Genomic DNA, 16,631 nt, shown 5'->3' on the forward strand with positions numbered 1-16,631 from the left:
TCTGCTGGGCAGTGCCGCAAAGGGAGGGACACCTGAACAATCGCTGAATGATTTCCTGCATGGATTGTGTAGGAAAAATGTGCCAAAATGGCCAAACATTAAAACGTCATCTGACTCTGACAGCGCCCAACGGTGAGAGATTAAATTACGTTTTGATTCCGCTCTCCGCCGCGCGGCCTATACGTCACCTGACCTAGTACTGCATCCCTTGACGTTCCACTCAATCACTTGATATTAATGCAATCCAGAAAGCAGGGGTGCCAAGTTCAATCCCTTATTAATACATTTCATGGGGCGACATTAAGAAATATTAATCTGTTTACAGAAGCAAACATTTACGCCTAGTTAATGAGGCTTCAGCCCACAGAATTGAACAGATGTCCTGCTCTGAATCTACAAAAGTTTTTATCAGTATTTATCAAGTGTTCACACGAATCGCTTCCTGATTTGGGAAGGAACAGCGATCACAGTGTGACACACACCTTTTCTTCCATGCTGGATATCTAAGCCACACTTGATTGACTGTTATCTCAGTCTGACTGACATGAAAAATACGAAGACGCACAAACACACACACACACACACACACACACACACACACACACACACACACACACACAGACACAGACACACACACACACACACACACACACACACACACACACACACACACACTGCATCCTGGAGGTAAAACACCACCTATTCCTATCGCTTGTCTGTGTGTATGCGTTTGTTTATGTGTGTGCGGGACAGAGAGACTGACAGCGTTAGCTTGTTTTTTTACAGCTTTTAAACTCTTGCTATTCAGGAAGAATACGGCAAAAGAACCGCTGCTAAAGTGTCAGCTTGCAAACGAAGTGAAGTGCATTACGCATGAAACTCACCCACAACAGCCTCATTACCAGAGAGCACGGCAGAGTGATGTTCCTAAAGCACACTGATGACTGGAGTTAATTATCTGCAGGAAACGGTCAGTGAGCTGATGCTCAAACGCCATTTCACACAGCGCGTCCTCTTCTCCCTCTCTCTCTCTTTCCCCTCTAAACCTTGATGGTACTACAGCTGATGTCACGTGGCACCTGCTTCCACAGCAAGAGGAAGAGGGATGCGTAAAAACAATACCAAGGAAAAGGGCTGCGATAACTTAAGTGGATCCTCTACTTAGTACCTTTTTTGCCATCTAGTTGTTAAAGGAGGTACTGCAGCTACTCTGGGGGAGCTGCACAATCAGTGAGTGAGAGGGGGACCCTATGAATTAGAGTTAGAGAAACACAAGGTGGTGATCTGAACGTGTAAGGTGATGGATCTCTGAGACGGGCGTGGCCAGGAGGGAGTGGGCAACGGGAACCTGTGGTTTCCTCATGATCAGGACCCTGTCCCCGACCACACCTCCCCCACCCCCTAGCAGCCAGGGGGGCGTGTGGGGGGGGGGGGGGGTGTGAGCCGAGGGACTGTGTGCTACGTGCCGAAATGGAACAATAGGATGTAAACAGGATGTGTAATTAAGACACGGCTGAGACAGACATCACAGCTAGAGCATGACATGTGCACCGCCTGGAAGGAGCTGGGGGGGGTGTGGGGAGGGTGGGGGGTGGAGCCGAAAAAGGGACTGAGGAAGAGAGAGGAGAGAAACATGGAGTGGAGGCAGAAAAGAGGCTCTACCGCGTGGCCCTCTCTCTCTCACACTGATACGCGTGAGAGAGAGAGAGAAGGCCCTGAGTGGAGACGCCCTTCCGATTGGCTGCAGGGTCCACTACCCAAAGTGCAAAGCGACATGGGTCACATCCAGCGAGAGGGTCAAGGAGCGCCACCAGATCAGCACCTTGAATTCCCCTCTTTTTATCATTTTTAGAGTGAATAATACGCAGCTATAACGGTATAAAATTCAATGTCCAGACACTCTATATTCTCATTTCTGAATGATACAAATTTAATCTTTTTTGGTATCTCAGCTTCTGAAGACCACGAGTCTTTCTGCCAGCTTCCTGCTTTGTGATTCCTGTGCTCAACAGCATTTTATTTCTGCAGAGGATACACTCTGCCCTGACTGGATGGGGCCTGCCCGCAATGTTGTCTGCACTGAATGGTGTATGCTGCAGGTTGATACTGTTTTACATTGTTATAAAAAAGGGCATATCACAAATATCAGCAAATCGTTTTTAAATAATTCATGTAACCTGTAACGGCTTGTTAAAAAAAAAGGTTTCTTTAACAAGACAGCTGGATTCAAGTTATTAAAATATTCCAAGCCCTTCAAAGGTTTTTCTTTTTCAAACGTAGAAAAGGCTAGGATTAAATATAACCATTTTGGAAGCAAAACTGTTGAAATATTTGAGGCTTTCTGTATTAATGTGATTAAAATAAACTTGAGGAGGCTTCCTATACAACAACAAAAAAAAAACTGTCAAAACAGCCTCTGAAGAATCATAAAGTATAACAATCAGCTATTGTTTTATTCTGAGCTCCTCTCTATAAATACGGGCGTGGCACAAGGCACTGATATAACAAAGATCCCGAGCGCTGCCAAACAGAAATAAGGGCTTCCCTTCGCATAATATTGACATTGGCAGTCGAGACGCGGCGCTAAAAAGAACAACCACTTAGACTGCAGTGCGAAGCTGTTTTCCTCTGTTCTGCTGGAAGATCACTTCAAAGGGACGAGACCGAATGACCGTCAAAACGGCAGTAACCAGCGTGAATCTCACAGGGAAATGTGAGAAAATCGCTCTAACGGTCAGCTTTGCGAGGAGGGGTTAAAATGCGTTTTGGCAGTAGGTGCGCCCTACTTCGCCGCAGCCTGTTTACCGTTTACCGTCGCTCACGGCGAAACCGAGGCAGCGTACCGCTCGCCCCTAACCGGGCGGGTCGATCAGACGGGCGGAACACCCGCGATGTGTCCGAATTCCCAATCTGGCGCTTTGGTCCTGTTCGGATGGAGGGCACACGGCCTCCAGGACAGGGGGTGAAATATCGCAGGTGCGCATTGGCTGCAGTCCTCACCGTGTTTTTATACAGTTTGCTATTTTAACACGAGGGACGCGGGACGAGGTGCGTGATAGGTTAAATGGCAGTGCGTTTTCCTGATTTAGCTGGAAACCATCAGACTACAGCATTTGTGTTTGAAGGTTTGGGATTAACTTTGACTGCCATGTGGAGGTGCTGTATATGAAAACCGCATGGCCTCAGGTGTCTCAGTTTCCTACGAATGTGTGTTCGTTTCTGTTGTAGTGTAGCGTGTAGCTCGTTTTTAGCGTGTCTGATTTATTACTCAAAGGTCTAGAATCACAGGACTGACGTTAAAAACGGCAATGAGAAACCATGTTAAATTAGGTCAGGAACAAAAAAACAGAACCGCATTCCATTGTTTTTTTTCCACCAACCGTTATTCTCATTACACACGCATTCACACCACACACACACACACACACACACACACACATCTGATGACAGACATCCCACATTCTGCATGCTGAACAATCTGAGTCTTTTTCTCTCAGATCAAACACACTTCTGTCCAAAACCATCAGGACACAGGAGGAACACGTCTCGCTGTTGTTTTGGATTTATTAAGGTCTCTGGGGCTGATTTGGGACAGGAACACAGTGTGGGTTTCTGAGGCTGGCTCTGATGATGTAATTAGTTCCTGAGACCATGCGCAAGCTGAGCAGTCTCTTGCCAGGGTTCTGCAGCAGAAGGTGAGAAAACCACGTCTGTGTGCTTAAGGGCCACATCAAAGCGCTCATGGAGAAAAGACTGTGTGCAGGTTCTGCACATGTCCCCACGGTCCGATTTCCCCAGAAACTCCACAGGCTCGGAGGCCAGGGAGATGAGTAACCCCTCCAAAACCTATGTGCGTGTGCGCGCGCGTGTGTGTGTATGTGTATGTGTACACGCTATCTCCAGGCCATGAAGCGCCTATTGCCATTGTCAAACAGCCCTATTCCCCCTGAGCAGCACAAGCACATCAGCTGGTTATATGTCCAGCCAAAGCATCCTGTTCCTGCAGCATTCCTGTAAAGATGTGGCAGTAATATGACATCATGCTGCCGCAACCTTCACATTCCTGTAAAGATTTGTTGAGGCTACTACACCATGTGGCCACAACATTCAGTGGAAGTTGGGTGGGTTGGCTAGGTACACATTGTAGCAATGTTAGATGAATTGACTTCCACTCAATGCCCCGAACGTGCTTCTAGTACGACCTGGCCCAGCTCAAACCGCTCTACATTCCGGGTGCTATTTCCATCCCTGGACTCTGCAGTAGAGTGGAGGATGATTCACCTCCTTTGACAGGAAGTGACAGGCAGAGGGTGTAGGCCTCGCTGAAGCCTGCTATTATTGCCTGCGTTTCCAGGTTCTGACATGTATGTTTTAAATCAGCCTCACGCCCATAAAGCCGCTGAGCCACGCAGCGGGGTGCTGTTACAGACAGGAAAAGCCCCGTTAAACAGGGAACTGCAGGAAGCCCACAAATCACTGCAGCCTGCACCCCAGCTGTGTCACTTCTCCCACCCCCCCCCCCCCCCATTTTCCTTGCACTCCGAATTAAAAAAGAAAAGACAAAAAAAACGGGAACAATTCCCTTCACGTTTAAAATGATCTCACTTTTCCGCAGCGGAAATTTCCCTGTTCTCACTCCGCGCCTCCGAGCTCCGCGGCCCCCTCACGCAATCTCTAAACAATAAATAAGGAATAAACGGCCGCGTGAGAGACAGGGGGAGATAATCCGCGTCCCGCTATCCGAGCGGGAAGTTATCTGCAGCTGCGCGGAGCAGCGCGCTGTTCGTACGCGCTTCCGCATACATTACCGCGCCGCAGGCTTTCCCCAGGACGGTCAGTCGATAACGCCGCCTCTCGCTGACCGCGGGCGATGTTTCCGTCCCGCGCCGCGGCACGCCGAAGCCGCAACGAACACGCCCACTTAAAAAGCTGCCCATCCATTAGCAAACGATTCAGAGGAGGAAAAAAAGAGACAAAACATAGCGAGTGAGGGGGTGGGTCACAGGAAGCGCTGAGTGGTTAAAAGGCACTTAGTGTTTCTGAGTGAGGATGGAAAACCCGGGGCAAGTGTTTGCTTGGACGCACTGGTCAGTTATAAATGAGCCTATTAAGAACAACTTGCCCGATGAGTGTCTGTTACATCCGACCTAACACTTTCCCCAGATTCATTTTCAAACCCTTACTGACATTTTCCAGAGACCCTTCTGTCAAATCTCCTCCTTAGAAATACGTATTAAAAGACAACTGAATATTTAAACACTTATTATTATAACCGCTGTCTGTTTTACTGAGAATAGCTGTGCGGTCCCTTTAAGAGGAAGAGGAAGGCAGGCTGAGAGTCCCGCCCCCTCAGCTGTGCCGGATTCCACATCACTCGGCTCCTGCAGGCTGACACTCCGCTGTCCCCCGCGTCAGCGCCTCAGAGCAAACCCACACACTACAGTGCCTCCATTAACAAGAGCGTAATAAAACCGTTTCCCAGGACAGGATCTGTTCCACGCCGTTTTTCCCCTCCCCTTCCCGTGAGCGCACGTAACCATGGCGTCCGAAACCGCATGCGGTGGGCGTGCCAACGTCCGGCCGTGTCCGTGAGCCTGGAATTCAGTGACACGTTCTGCAGCTGAGTGAAGCGACTCATCGCCCTCCCACTCGCCTCATTCCATCTGGCCTTCTCTCTCTCTCCCTCTATCTTTTTTTCTTTCTAGAAACTTCCAGTACTCCCAACTCTGTACAAGGCCTCAGGAATTCATAAACAGTGCAACCCTTGTTAGAACTGTCCGTTACATCCTCTCCCTCTCTCTCTCTCTCTGTCTCTCTCACACACACACACACACACACACACTGGCAGTGAGATTAGCAGTGTGGCTGAATGGGTGTGTGTGTGTGTTTGGGGGGGGGGGGGGGGTTGTCTTTAGGGACAGGCCACAGGCTGCGGGTGGCTTTAACTGGGGGGGGGGGGGGTGACAGATCGCTGTGACAACGGACGGTGACGGACAATCACCTCACACCCCCGCATTCTTGTGCTCACTGCACACCCTGCAGCCGGACCATCGTGTCTTTGCCCGAGAGGACACCATCGATGCCGACACACCCTTAGCGTTAGCAGCCCACACAACTGGCCAAATGACTGTTGGCTTTGGCCACCTGAATTAAAATCTGCCCACTACCAGGTCGGTGCAGGTTTGTTTGAGGATCACAAACTCTGCCACTATGACTGCACGCTCGTTGCCTAAAAACACTGAAAAGACCGAGAGAGGCAACTTTACGGTCACCCAGATGCACCACGCAGGAAAAGTGTGTAAAAGATTGAAAGCGATTTTCTTTTCGGTTAAAAATGAGATGCCCGTGTTAATGTTTCATGTGCAGGAGTGTTGCGAGGCTTGGCAGCCGAGAGCATGCGCTACCAGGAGCGGGCCTGAGGTAACAGGCAGACGCCTCTCGCCCTGCGGCGAAGCCGGAGGCGAAATCGTTTTAAGTCAGGCAGAGCGGAACGCCGCGCTACACCGACCGCATTCCCTGCGATGCTGTTTTGGCGATGTTATGACTAACCCGCTCCTTGCAGCTGCATCAGTAAGACCTCGAAGTGCTGTGGCTTCTTCGCTCATCAGATAAAAAAAAAAAAAAAACGTGAAAAAAGCGTTCGCTAAACGCGCAGGATGCGGCATGAAAAGGAAACATGACGGCCTATCGGGGAACGAGCTGACTCGCTCCTGCGGGCTTACCGCTGAAAGCAGCCACAACAGTCCTACTCCTGAGAACAGCAAAGACGGGGTAACTCACAACAGCAGAACGGGGGGCTGCGGTGAGGCTGTCAGGGAGAGGGTCTCGACTCTCAGACAGGCGCAGTGTCTTCTCTGGGTTGTTCTTTTCCGACGGTGCGCAGTAACGCCTCGTCCTCCCCGAGAACACACACGCAAGGCCTGCTGTTCTCTGGCCCTGTCTTTCCTCGCCTGAGGATGGGAGGGGGCAGGGCTGGCCCAGGCAAACAGGCTCCAGGCCTATGAATGGAGGTGGGGGGTGGGGGGGGTACACCCCATGAATGAGGTTGCCTTTGATCCTCTGTCCCCCTGGGAAGCGGTTGGATTGTCACTGTGTAGTACCGACGGACTCTGTGAAATGCACTAAATGCTGACACAGCGTAGTGTGTCACTGTGTACAGACCCCCTGCTAACCTTCTCGTCCAGTCCACACACACACACACACACACACCTGCTCATTACACACACACCTGCACGTTACACACATACCCAGTGGGGGGAGCACAGTGTGTCAGAGCTTCAGCGTCTGCAGGCTGGTTCCTGACAAGCAGCACACAGTGACTGTCTGATTCCACTCCACACGAGCCCCCCCCCCCACACGGGGGTTAAGGGTCACGGGAGGAGCCCCAGGGGTCTGTGCGTTTCCACTCAACACTCACGATTCCACGACAGCACCCTGCCCAGGCAGTGTCATCGCTCACCAGGGAACCCCCTCCAGTGCCAAGTGCTCCCGCAGCAGAACACCCCCTCCGGGGACAGGGAGGGGCAGCGGGGGGGGGGGGGGGGCACTGTCAAAGGTGTAACCCGAGGCGAAACCCGAGGAGCATGCGGACAGAAAGCTCTCCCCTCTCTCCCTCCCTCTCTCTCTCCCTCTTTCCACAAGTGCATCCCTCACTCACCAGAAACAGAGAAGGGTTGCCCTGGGTTTGGAGAAATCCAACACCGCTTTGAAGAGGACACATGTGCATGGTGAAAGCAGACATTCCACGTCTAACATAACAGATCCATATCCAACGCCACTCCTGCAGCCGTCTCAGTGCGGGATTTGCTTCCTCTCTTTTTTCCCAATTTAGTCCTTCACACCTGGGGTCACACAGCAACAGTCAATTAATTTGCTGAGAAGGCAAATTATCAGGGACGTTACTACTTGAAAAGGGACTGCACTGTTGGTGAGCTGGCTCGAAGCTAAAAAGCGTTCAGGTGTACACACACACACACACACACAGATCCTCATAACAAACAGCAAAGCGAAAGCTTGATTTGCAGAACCGCACTTATAAAAAGCATACCTGTGGTTGTAGCTCACCTTTCTCTCACCACCACTTCTTACTGTTCTCCCTGTTCTCCATTCTGTTTAATGCACTACAATCTGTGCCTGCTTCTGCAGAAGGGATGTTTCTACACTCACACTCCACAGGACAGCGACCTTACTCTGGTTCACTCTGTAGGAGAGAGTTCTTACTCTGGTTCACTCTGTAGGAGAGAGTCCTTATTCTGGTTCACTCTGTAGGAGACAGTTCTTATTCTGGTTCACTCTGTAGGAGAGAGTCCTTATTCTGGTTCACTCTGTAGGAGAGAGTTCTTACTCTGGTTCACTCTGTAGGAGAGAGTCCTTATTCTGGTTCACTCTGTAGGAGAGAGTTCTTACTCTGGTTCACTCTGTAGGAGAGAGTCCTTACTCTGGTTCACTCAGTAGGAGAGAGTTCTTACTCTGGTTCACTCTGTAGGAGAGAGTTCTTACTCTGGTTCACTCTGTGGGAGAGAGTTCTTACTCTGGTTCACTCAGTAGGAGAGAGTTCTTACTCTGGTTCACTCTGTGGGAGAGAGTTCTTACACTTGGTCTCTCAACAGGAGTGTGTTCCTGCACTGATTCACTCTGTAGGAGTGTGTAGTTGCACTCGTTCTCCCCGCAGGAGTGCGTTTCCCATTGATTAAGGGGTGAGGGGAGACAGACCACCTCTCCCCTCTCCTCTCTCTCTCTCTCTCTCTCTCTCTCTCTCTCTCTCTCTCTCTCTCTCTCCCTCTCTCTCTCTCCTCTCCCTGCTCCTTATGGGCAGCACCTGTGAAAGGGCCGTATCTTTTCAATTATCTCCCCTCGCTTTGATTAATTATTCCATCTGACAATGCCACATTTCTAATGCTATTCACCTGCCACCGGGTGACTGACAGCGTTCCTGTCTGACTCAAAGCAAACAGCTGCTGCCACCATCGCCTAGCAACCGGGAGCTGATGGATGAGTTCCAAAGATGGATGGCTACAATAAATCATGTCTCCTGCAATAAAACCGCAGAAAAGAAGGGGGCGAGGGGGCCAAGAGGGGGGCACCAAAACAAAACAGCCTTTCTGGAGCCCTGGAGCCTCGGCAGACCCCTGCCTGACCCTTACTGTACTCCTCTGTGGGACTGTGTGGGGTTCAAACAGAGAGACGGAAGGAGAGAGGAGGAGAGACAGAAGGAGAGAGGAGAGAGAGGGCTCTGATTTTCCTGGGACTGCCTCTGAAAAGGTGTGCAGTCAGAACCACCCGCTTCTCCGTAGCCTGCGATACCCGCTTGGCTGGTTCCGGTTCTGCCGGGGTCCAGTGAGGGCCTGCAGCTGACACACCCAGCCCAGTGAGTGCAGTACCTTCCTCTGCCTGTCTTTCGTGTTTATGAATTTCATAGGAACGGCGTGATAAATTACGGATGATAACACAGCTGACGTAACACATGAGTGCCCTCTTTCTGCTTATTAATAACACTCCTGTATGGCGTCTGACCACAGCTGCCATCGTAAAGCAAATCCATGGTTTCTCTCTCAGTTCCAAACACAGTTTCACAGTAAACATACAGCATCGTGTTTGCTGTAGCTCAAAGGCACGCAGCAAAAGCTTTACTCAGAAAACACACGGGCATCATGGCACTTAGGCCGACACTTCCTTTGCAAAGAGTCACACGTTCAGACACTGATTTCCCAGAGTAAAACAGACGTCAAAGTACTAAGGAATTAAAACAACTAAGAAAAAAATTGGCTCCTGTGCTGGTAACGAGCACCAGCTGTTACCCTTCCTTCAGCGGCCTCGCCCGTCCCAACACCGGGGACGATCTGCCGGATTTCATAACCCAGCAAAAAGCACGGGGCTAAAGGGTAAAAACATGTCATCACCAGGAAACAAAGCCAAAGGCCGTCTGTGACGGAGAGCTCAGAGGTTCTACCTGAGCTGCTGGGCTTTTATTTTCGCCCCTTACATAAAAAACAGGAAGTGGGGCCCGCAGAGAGCCTCGCCGAGGCTGCTGGTATCTGGTAACAAACACGTCGAAAGACCGGCCATCCATCACGCGGCGAACGGCACGGCCGCGCTCTCAACCCTGGCTCCTCCAGCGCTCCGGTTACAGCTTCACACGGCCAGTCAAAATAATATTCATGATAAATGACGCCATAAGCCTGATATCCATCATCATTTTTTGAAGAGAACCATCCATCTCGGGTAATGCGCGTTTGAATGGGGAGACACCCAGAGGAGGCGGATTCATTTACACAACCTCCAGCAAGCGGCCACGACCTTGACTGACACCTGTCAACCAGGGGAACGCTTCACACCCATCCACCCACACATGCGCACACACACACACACACACGCACACACACACACGCGCACACACATGCACACACACATGCATGTACACGTGCACACACACACACACGCACACACACACATGCATGCGCAGACACACACACACACACACACCCACACGCACAGACACACTCACATATGCACACACACATACACACACACACACCTACACGCACACACACATGCACACAGGCACGCATGCGGGCATACACACACACACACACACACACACACACACACACACGCACACGCACACGCACACGCACACACACACACACACACTCTCACACACACTCTCACTTACAGGATACAGGACACACTACACATACACCCGCCCTGTTCACAGAGCATGTTTACCCATGCCCTCCCAAACAACACACACACACACACTCCTACCACCCCCACACACTCATCCCTCCAATCCACCCTCCCTGGGGGTTAACAACCCCCCAGTCAGCAGTGGGGCACAACTTCCTCACTAAAAGAACACGACAGCCGCCCCCAAACTGTGTACTCTCACCCTCCCTCAGTAGGAGTAGGTGACAGCCCCCAGTCCCAAACTGTGTACCCCTCCTCCCCCACTAAGAGAAGATGACAGCCCTCAGTCCTGAGCTGTGAACCCCTGCCCTGCCCCCCCCTCGGTGCCGGCCGAGGCCCCATGATAAATGACAGGAGTCGCAGTGTCAGAGGGGAAGGGAGAGAGGGTGATATATGGCTGTGCTGAGTGGCATGGCACAGGGTTCACATTCAGCAGAGGGAAGTCCACCCCCCCCGTTTCCCGTGCTGGGGGAACCGGGGCGCCCCACCAGCGGTGCCTTCCTCCTCCTCTCCAGCTCCACCGCCGTCCCCCACGCGGGCCAAAAACCAAAACCGAAACGCTCGATAAAAGAAGACTAAATCATCTTTTCAAAACCCTGGGCAGTTTACTGCATGCTATCAGTCCTGGGTTACTCCTGCAACATCATTACACTCATCGATCCCATTACTCTTCTCTCTGACAAACACCTGTTTCCAGGGCAACATGTCTTATATTGTTTTGTGTTTTAGACAGATAGATATTTACGAAAGCGATTCAGGTTAAGTGCCTTTGCTCAAGGCTACAACCGCAGCGCCCTGCTCGGGAATCACACGTACAACCTTCTGGTTACAAATCCTAAACCCTCACGCAACGCTGCTGCCCGGGCAGCAATGTTACTATAGGTTACCGCAGGGTACTACAGAGTAAACAGTCTCTGGGATGAAATATGATCTCCAAAAAGTACACATGGGACTGGAGGATCCAGGGCATTCTTCCCACTCTTCCTCTCCTCTCCCACACCCCACCCACACAGTAACAGCTGAACACTGAACTTCTCTCCAGCTCCGCCCCTTTGATTCATCAGCCAATGGGCCAGGCAGCTTTGACTGACATCACTCAGGAGTGGGGCTTTAGGAAGCCCCTCCCGACAGGCAGCTGTCAGTCAGTGCTAGGAGAGGCACTTGTGTCTGGAGAAACATGGAGATCTCATTAAGCGTGCGGTCAGGAGACACAAAGAGCAAAAACATTAATCAGCGCCGACGGGGTCGCGCGACAGAGCGTTAATTAGCCAGAGACCTGCAGGGCACGAGCTGGCTCTCTCACACACCTGCCTGCCTCTGCTAACTAGCACACACCCACGCGCACACACACACACACAGATACACAGACACACACCTGCCTGCCTCTGCTAACTAGCACACGCACAGACTCATACACACAAACGGATTCACATACACATACAGAGACTCACAGGCGCACATATAGACACACACACACACATAGCGCAAGTGAGGGCTAACAGCAGCCAATCCTGCCCCTTCATTGCCTGACTTCATCTTTCTTTTTATTTCAGGAAAAACATGGCAGCACTGAGCATCTGAGACCAATCAAGTACATGAAACTTAACAGACAGATCTTTAAGAGACACGCACATACAAATACACAGAAAGAGAGAGAAGGACAGAGAGACAGAGAGAGAGAGACACACACATACACACAGAGAAAGGGAAAGAAAGAGACAGGCACTTACAAATTCACAGAAAGAGAGAGAGAGAGACACACACACACACACACACCCACAGACAGAGAAAGAGAGAGAGAGAGAGAGAGCGAGAGAGACACACACACACACACAGACACACACACACCGAGAGGGAGGGAAAGGAAGAGGCGCTCAGGGTTCAGAGGGATGCCAGCACTGGGCCTGATTAAGGGGGACTCTCAGTTCCCAGGCCTTTCATCACGGCTGCCATCATAAACAGCCTCCTGTAGCAGGCCCAGGTGACTGATGGCTGCCTGTCTCCGCCTGGCAACCGCCCCCAGCGGCCCGCAGCCCACAGCCACGCTCAGGGGGACTGCTCGAGAGGCCCGGGGTTCGCTCTGCGGGGCTGCTGACAGGTATGAGACCCACAGAGAGAGGGAGAGAGAGAGAGAGAGAGAGAGAGAGAGAGAGAGAGAGAGAGAGAGAGAGAGAGAGAGAGAGAGGGAGGGAGCGAGAGAGGGAGAGAGAGAGGGAGGAAGAGAGGGAGAGAGAGAAAGGGAGAGAGAAAAAGAGAGAGACAGGCAGAGACAGAGAGATGGGGAGAAGGAGAGCAAGAGAGAGAGGGGTGAAAGAGAAAGAGAAAGAGAGAGATACAGAGAGGGAGAAACAGAGATGGGGGTGGAAAGAGAGAGAGAGGCCACACATTGTTTTAGGCACCCATCTACACATGCATACTGGAGCTAAGAGGATTACGGAATCCTTCCAATTTCCTGTTTCTAAAAAATCTGTCCTTAAGCCCCGACACATGGACCATCTGAAGAGACCCCGCCGCCTGTCCTGAGTCCAGTACGGCGAGGGATGAAGTCTTCACCGCGGCGACGCCACACCACGCCATGCCGGGCTCTGAACAGCGGCAGCGCCAGGCTGTCTGATTCATCACTCTCCCAAACGCACAGAAAGTTGTGGAACATTAATAACACGGTGCTGGGCCTGACATGACGTCTTAATCACTGAGGAACAGAACTGGCAATCATTGATTATGTAATTACGCCACCCCCCCCCCAGCGAGCGGCACAACAAAAGCGGGCCAATCACGATATTGCACAACTTTACACCTCCGTCTTTTCAAACCAACTGCGGGAACATGTTTTAACTGCTACTGAGAAAACACTTAAGTAGCCGTTACACGACCTGTTACACCTGGCAGTTAGGTACACACAAACTTCGTAACATTTTCCAGTCCTTCTGTTCCTGCTTCTCCGGAGGCGGCACTCAGAAGAGCGGTGTCAACGACATTTACATATTCAGATAGACGACGGCTTCATTAATTAGAAAACTAGATTAAGCCTCATTTCGTTTGTACAGTGTTAATTGCCGATGGCTGGTTCTTCGTGTCAGCCGAGATCCGGGAGTGAAACGGCATACGCTGAAGGAGACTCAGACGACCAATCAGCCTGCCAGCACCAGGCACACAGACGACAATCAGCCAATCAACAGCTAAGTGCTCCACCCATCAAACTGTACAATAACGGATGTTTCCTGTCAACACAATTTATTTCTTTTTTTTCTTAATTTAAATCCAGCAGTATAACCATCCTTACTGCCAGTCTTTAAAACTTCCGGTATAGGTAGATCGACAAGGCAAAAGGCTGTGAGCTTTTCCTCATTTATCTGAGGCCCGTGTGAAGGCTGTGTTACCAGTGACCAGAAAACATGAAGTTCCTTCAGACAGAGAGCGGGTTAGACAAATGTTCTTATTTCCTAACACTCGCGCTACAAAAACACTGAAATACACCAGGGAAGCCCACATCCTGAAACAATCTCTTGAATATTTCACTCAGAACACAGGGTTGGAGGTGTTCCAGAACATTCTCTGTGCCACCATAAACACACATCCTCTGTGTGTCACAGATTAATATGAAGGATGTCTCCATGGTAATGTGACACGCGGACGGCTTTTCTCCAGTGAGCCGCCTTGCCTGGTCTTGCACTGTCTCTGACCCAGCTACAGCTGCCAGTACTTGCAACGGCTTCACCGACACCCCTTAGGTAAGGAGGGAGCGAGAGATAGAGGGGGAATGCATGAGAGAGAGGGAGAGAAAGAGAGAGAGAGAGAGAGGGACAGAGAAAGGATATGTTGCCAAGTCTTCTGAGCAATAAAGCCTTCAAAGCAGCAAAAAGTCCCTAAATTTCCCCCAAAAATCACTTGTTTGTGTGGACAGAAGTCTAGAGTGAAAGGCGTCTTTTTTTCTGCATGTTTGCCTCATTTTCAGATACTACAGATGCAACAAAACACATGTTAGCTTTCTGCTATATACCCACACACATATACATACATATCATGGGGATAAAAGTGTCTTAAGACATTGCAGAAGCAACAGTCGGGAAGCAAAAGGAGGAGAGAAAGAGAGTGAAAGAGAAAGAGAGAGAGGAAGAGAGAGACAGAGAGAGAGAGAGAGACAGAGAGGGAGACAGAGAGAGTGAGATACATAGTGCGAGACAGAGTGAGAGAGAGAGAGAGGGAGAGAAAGAGAGGGAGAGAGAGAGAGAGAGAGAGAGAGACAGAGAGAGAGAGAGAGAGAGAGAGAGAGAGGAAGAGAGAGACAGAGAGAGAGAGAGAGAGAGAGAGAGGAATAAGGAAGGGAGGATGCAGCCCTGTGAGTCACTTTAAGGAATAACTGCTGATACATCAGCTATTGACTCCTTCACAGCCCATGATATCGCTCAAGGCTAAACTGCGCAGAAAATGACAGCCTCAGCTGCCTGCAATAAACTGTGGCCCGGGAGACCGAGGGAGCCCTAACTGACAGCTGTCAAGCTAATGTGAGCCCCCCAAAAATATTCTGTTTATCAGCTGCAGCATCCACAGGAAGATCTCAGGCTGTTAGCTCATTCATTTTTTTTTAACCGTACTCCCTCCTCACTCTTTTTCTTTTTCTTTCTTTCTTTAGTTTTCTCTCTCTCTCTCTCTCTCTCTCTCTCTCTCTGCTCTTTCCAGGGTGCAAAATGTATTTCTGCTCTTCTATTCTTCCTGTTTCTCTGTCGTTCCCTGTTGTTTTTTTCGCAGGAAGCGTTCAGCTGAATGTGGAATCAGCTCCCAAGCAGCACCACTCTCCTGAAGACTCTTCAGCTTGTCTAATTTTAAACCGAGTGAAAATATCTGTGACTCTGACAAGTGCATCAAAGTGGGTCAAAATGACTGGAGTTCCTTCATCTGTCTCATCTCCACCACAGATGCACATTTACAATTATTTTACAGAATCAGAGTAGCTAAAAACTTGCCGCAACGTTCCCGCAGCCTTCGGGAAACGTTAGCACCTCATCACTACATCACAGCAACGTGGAAAGAATGTTACGTGTCAGCTGGAATGCTGCGTGTCCGGTAGTCACCTTCCAAACACACAGCGGAGGTTGAAAATCCTCCATATAAACAAATGGCCTCCTCCCAAAACGTTCGATATCCGCGGCCTGGCAGACTTCTGAAGCCTGCAATCAAGACACCGCAAGTGCTGCGCTTTTGACCGTCTACTTCTGCTATGAGGAGGCCTCTTTCGAAGCACCTGCCCATCCCAGCACCACTCTCCCCCACACTGACATCGTTTTTCTTTTTTTAGGTCGTAGGCTAACAAAGCCCTCACCCTTTAAAAGCACGCTAATTCTCGCGACCGTGATCACCCAGCTACCGAAACTCATTTGTCGCCTGCGACGGCAGGCACAGCTGACGCGTCAGCGGAGACAGGCGGGACGGTTTAGCGTGAACTCGGCTACATCAGGCTAGCTGCGAACCTTATTCCGCAGGATGACAGCCAGGGAGCCTCGTCAGCTCCAATCATTAGAGCTGTCAGGGGCTTGTCAGCTTTACAGCTAATTAGGTGAGCGCTGATGAAGCTGGCAAAAACAACTTTTCTTTTTATATGGCTGAGCAGACCTTTCAGAGAGTGAGAGTGAGCGAGGGAGAAAGAGAGGGGGTGGGGAGGAGAAGGGGGATGAGGGAAGGAGAGACATTTTCTCATGAAAATCTCAAGGTTGCGGGAGACTTGATTTCCCAGAGTTGCTAATCAAAGCACATCACCTGATATATTTTGTTGCTCTCTGTACCGCTACAGAGCCATCCATTTGTCGTCACTCTTTGTGCTCCACGGCGTAGTCATGACCCCTAAAGCTTGCAGCTGTGAGGCCAGGCTAAGGGGGGGGGGGGGGGGGGGGGTGAGGGTTTTGGGCGGGGGCAAGCACAACAGGGTGTGGGGGGGTTGCGGCTAAAAA

General features: G+C 50.6%; 1 protein-coding gene across 1 annotated transcript in view; it reads right to left on the reverse strand.

The window, feature by feature from the left end:
- LOC118788422 (teashirt homolog 3-like) overlaps window positions 1-16,631 on the reverse strand; it is a 35,638-nt gene that overhangs the window by 15,684 nt on the left and 3,323 nt on the right. The gene's annotated exons all lie outside the window — the stretch shown is intronic.

The sequence above is a fragment of the Megalops cyprinoides genome, chromosome 13 (assembly GCF_013368585.1).
Source record: "Megalops cyprinoides isolate fMegCyp1 chromosome 13, fMegCyp1.pri, whole genome shotgun sequence".
NCBI lineage: Eukaryota > Metazoa > Chordata > Actinopteri > Elopiformes > Megalopidae > Megalops > Megalops cyprinoides.